A 4,603-nucleotide genomic window follows, 5' to 3' on the forward strand; every position below is an offset into this window, starting at 1 on the left:
AAATCGTGCTTATTTCTTTTACATTAAGGACAATGTAGATTTTAGGTTAGAGATGGGAGATTAGGTAAACTAATCAGTGTTTTCTTAGTTTTGATCAAAATTTGTAAAATTTTTGAAAAATTTTCAATGTTTATCTATTTGGAAGCGATGAATTATGTATTTAAGACTGTTTTGATTATGATGATAAGATAGAAATTGAATTTTGAACTGTTGGAGTTTGATCATTTAAGTAATCTATCACTTAAAGTTCTTGCACTCAATAGATTACCTAGAGGTTTAAATATCATGTTAATCTAAATCACAAGACACGTTCAATTTGCTTTTCGTGAATAGTACTAGATTTTCTGATTGTTAGTATGATGATCATTGAAAGATATTGAGACTTGAGTCTAGAGAATTTTATCTACCTTAAAAGAAGAAAAGAACTAGTTAAAAAATAGGAGATCAATAAAAAGGGTCATGTATGGTGAAAAGATTGAAAAAGTTTGAAAAAGAATGCAAAAAAAAAAAAAAATGAAAGAAAAGAGAAAATACTGAATGAATACAAATGACCGTCGATGTGAAATCAAAAACTAGAAAAAGAAGGAAAATTGGATAAGTTCGGAATCAGTACTTGAGTTTTCAACCAATCTTGAAGTGATGAGCATGGCTAACATTATGAAAAGATAGTATTTTTATGAGAAGTAAGTTGATTTTCACTGAGCACGTTGAAAAACTTGATATGTGAACTATACTATGACTTAATGGATAAAGAACTTATTTAATTGATTGCTTATGTGATTCGACTCTAGGTTTTCAAAATCTCACTTTCTCATCTTGAGTTTACTCATTCATACTTGATTACACAAAAGATTGTCTCTTGAAAATGGTTTGAACATTGCGTATTAAAGTTCATTTTTCGCATACTTTGCTCGAGACTAGCAAAATGTTGGCTAGGGATTATGTTGAGGGTTAAATATTACATATTATCCTTCATTTATTACTTGGTTTTATGAACATGATAATACTTAATGTTCTATTTTAATCATGTTTGTGCTGCAAGGTGAATTTAAGAGCTTGGATTGAAAAGGATGCTAAAATTATGGATTTAATGCTCAAGAATCACCAAAGCCAATGATGGATCTTATTCGACCAAGAATGAAGAATTCACATGCCAAAGATCTAAAAAAATCAAGTGAGGAATGAAGAGAATTGAAGACTTGAAGTGAATAAAAGGAACCCTAAAAATCTGCATCCTTTGACTAGTTTAAGCCCATCTTTGACCAGTTTAAGGCTCCTACTCGACTAGTAAAAGATTCCTCGACTCGAACTCCAGCGATAAAATTCTCTAAATTCCAGTCATCCTCGACTAGTCAAAGGAAACTCTTGACCAGTAGAAGGATTTCCTCGACTCGTTTAAGGTTACGCGAATAGCACATGGACTGCATAAATTTGAGGCGGTTTTCGGATTTTTCCAACTTGGTGCAAAAGTTGGAGTTGCAAAACTATAAATAGGGATCCCTAGGATGTTCCTAGGCATCTTCCAGAGTTTGAGGAGTAGAGCAAAAGCGTGGAGAAGCCGTCGCTAAGAGTTTTTTTTCTTCTTTAATCATTTTTGTGCTTTTCTTAAGAGATTTTATTTCAACCATGTTTATGGTTGGCTAAACCTCTTAGCTAGGTCTAAGAGGTGAAGCTTGTATCATGATGGGATGTTTTCTATTGCTTTGATTCATGCTAAGTTGAACTATCTTTTATTCTAGTTTGATATTTAAGAAATACTTTCAATTTTTAATGGTTTGTTGTGACTCAAATTACAATAGGTCCGTGACAGTTTTGAGAATGTTCTTTTCATGCATTGAGATTGTTAAATTAGGAAATCCTGTTGTTCACCATCGTCCCTTGGGCATGGTTAGGTGACAGAATCCTTTCTAATATTAATGATTCTCTTATGATTGGTTATGATATTGGTATATCATATTGTGAGCCAGTATCTCCTGGGCATGGTTTTGTGATGGAATCACTTCCAGTTCTCATAACTCTCATCCATTGAGAAATAGGTCAAAGGAAGTTCAGATTTGGTGTTACTGAGATATCTTCTAATTGGATAAGATGAGACTCTGATTCTAGTTGTGTCCTTGAATCAAGCATAGATCTCCTTGATCTCTACAAGTGGATCCTTGGAAACCCTAGTTCCCACCTTTGAATTTCTTCAGCTTTTTAGTAAATCGCTCACAATTGCTCTTTATACTTCCAGATTTAGGTTTTCATCTTTTTCTAGCTCTTCTTCTAGTTGCTTTTAGAATAATCACGAGATTAGTCCCTGTGGATTCAACCTCGGTCTCACCGAGATTATTACTGCATTGCGACCCTACACTTGGGGTTGTGAACATGCACCACACCAAAATCCCTACTTAGGAATGGTTGAAAACTGTTCACAAACTATTTAGGAATGCTTTTCAACTATTTTTAAATAGGGCGTCGCAACAAATTAGGGACGGTTTCCAACCATTCCTAAAATAAGGTGTCGCAAAAAATTAAGGATGGTTAAAAATCGTCTCAAAGTTTCGATCCTCTTTATTTTTAAGAACGGTATTTTTTCTTATTTAGGAACGGTTTTGAACCCTTATTTAAGAAGGGCTAGTAAAAGCAATGTGCAAAAGCTAGAATTTTTTTTTTTCAATTAGAACCTGTACTTTAAAAAAAATTTGAAACCTAAAGAATGTTCCAGTACAATTAAAAATGAATATTAAACAAATATTGTACAACTTTACAAGAAAAGATATATAATATTTACAACAGTAAGTTGAAAATTGTCTGAATACATTAAAAAAATCATCCATGTGGTCCACTCCCAGCTTGACCAATATAGCTATCTCCTGCCTCTTTGTCCACACAAATCCTCTTGTGAAAAAGGTAATTTGTTCTCATACAGTTTCCTCAAGTGCCAACTGAAACATCTCAAACACAGTTTTACTACCCAAATTAAAAGAAAGAGTGGCATTCCAAATGAGGTGAAGTCTTAGTAATCACATGGTTAGGTTGTCCAATCACATGGGCAGGCAGCATATGCTTTTTAGTAATTTAGAAAGAAAAATCAAAACCCGCCCAAGAGAAATTAGTACTTGTAGAATGCAAATGACCCTCTTTTGAGTGATAAACAGAAGCACCTGCACATGCAAGAGTAGCATATGCCTGAGATGGAGAAACCCAATTGAATAACCAAACCGACAAATGCTAAAAACCATGAACCAAGTACTAGATTCAGCTCAGGGGGAGAAATTTGAATTTAAAATCTAACACCATTACCTTGTATGAATTTTCTCCCTCCCTCTATTCTTCCCAATAAGAAGTGAATGAGAAGTGAAAGGAAAAAAAAGTAGATCTACAATCTCTAGCTTGCTCAATTTGAGCCATCTTTTGAAACCTGCATAAGAGTAACAATTTGTGTTTAAGGCCTACAACAATTAATATTGAAAAAAAAAAGAATCATGTTTCAAGTACAAAATGAAAAGATACGAAGTTCTAGCCATATGTCTCAGAAAGGCAGAACTCCTTTTACATAGCCTCACTAACAACCCCTAATTAGAAACACTGGGCCTATCAAATAAAATCAATGTCAAACAGATTGCTGGTATAACAACCTTACCTTGAGAATGACAGTTCCTCGGGTCAACAAACTGTGATTTATGTGGCAACCTTCTTTCAACCTTGTCCCAGCTGATAATGCCTGAGATGCATGCTCACTCCTTGCTAGACTAACAATTATAGAGGAAATGTGATTACCCTGTTAATTTCATTAAAAAATAATAGCACAGCAAGAATCACTAGACCAGTTGTTGCTTCACATAAGCAAGTTTAACAAAATAGTCCTAAATTTAAGTGGAACAGATTATAAAGATTAGCAGGAAAGGGAGCGATCAAATTCCATTGTAAAACATCAACTCAACTGATGAAAGTCCATACTTGTACCTGATTTCTCCATTGGAGCTAGGTACGTGGTCTGCACATAAATCAAGTATTAACAACAGAAAACAGAATGGCTTGAAGACTGGGGGCAAAACAAAAGTAACAATGAATGTAGGAAAAAAAAAGCATATAAGAGTTTTCTTGTTTGTGACTGTAATTCTCTTGGATTTACAACCCAGCATACGAAAATTAGAAGAATTTAAGCTTTTGAATCCCATTCTCCCAATCGCACAGAATTTACGACCCACTTAAAACAAGAAGAAAATTAGAACAGTTTTGTTTCAAAACCATAAGTAGAAAGGACAAAAGCATCCTCAACATGGAAATAATTCTTCCAATCCTTAAAGAACTTTATTTGTCAGGTGAACAATAGAGATTATACCTAGGATGATATGCATAATGTCTCCATCTGCAAGTTTAAGAGAACAAACATGTTAAAAAGTAAGTCAAACACGACAGTGTAGATTTTAAAATGCAAGTTTTTATTTCCCACAAACAAACAGGACAAATGAATGGTTGCCTGAATATATTATTTATTGACTGTATACTATACCAAAGCAACCAAAGGCCTGCATATCAAGCACATACTAGGAATTAGGAAAGGAAAAAAGGATAAGAGAAGAAGACGATTGATGAACTTACCATGAACGACAGAAGG

The 4,603-nt window shown here is 34.0% G+C and overlaps 1 long non-coding RNA gene across 1 annotated transcript; it reads right to left on the reverse strand.

Moving 5' to 3' along the window:
- Positions 1 to 2,710: 2,710 nt before the first annotated feature.
- Positions 2,711 to 4,021, reverse strand: LOC131241508 (uncharacterized). The gene is made up of 3 exons (XR_009169075.1): positions 3,626 to 4,021; positions 3,286 to 3,403; positions 2,711 to 3,146 (listed from the first exon to the last, which is right to left on the reverse strand). It is a non-coding gene; the product is annotated as an uncharacterized LOC131241508 (long non-coding RNA).
- Positions 4,022 to 4,603: the final 582 nt, after the last annotated feature.

Source organism: Magnolia sinica, chromosome 3 (assembly GCF_029962835.1).
Source record: "Magnolia sinica isolate HGM2019 chromosome 3, MsV1, whole genome shotgun sequence".
In the NCBI taxonomy this organism is placed as follows: domain Eukaryota; kingdom Viridiplantae; phylum Streptophyta; class Magnoliopsida; order Magnoliales; family Magnoliaceae; genus Magnolia; species Magnolia sinica.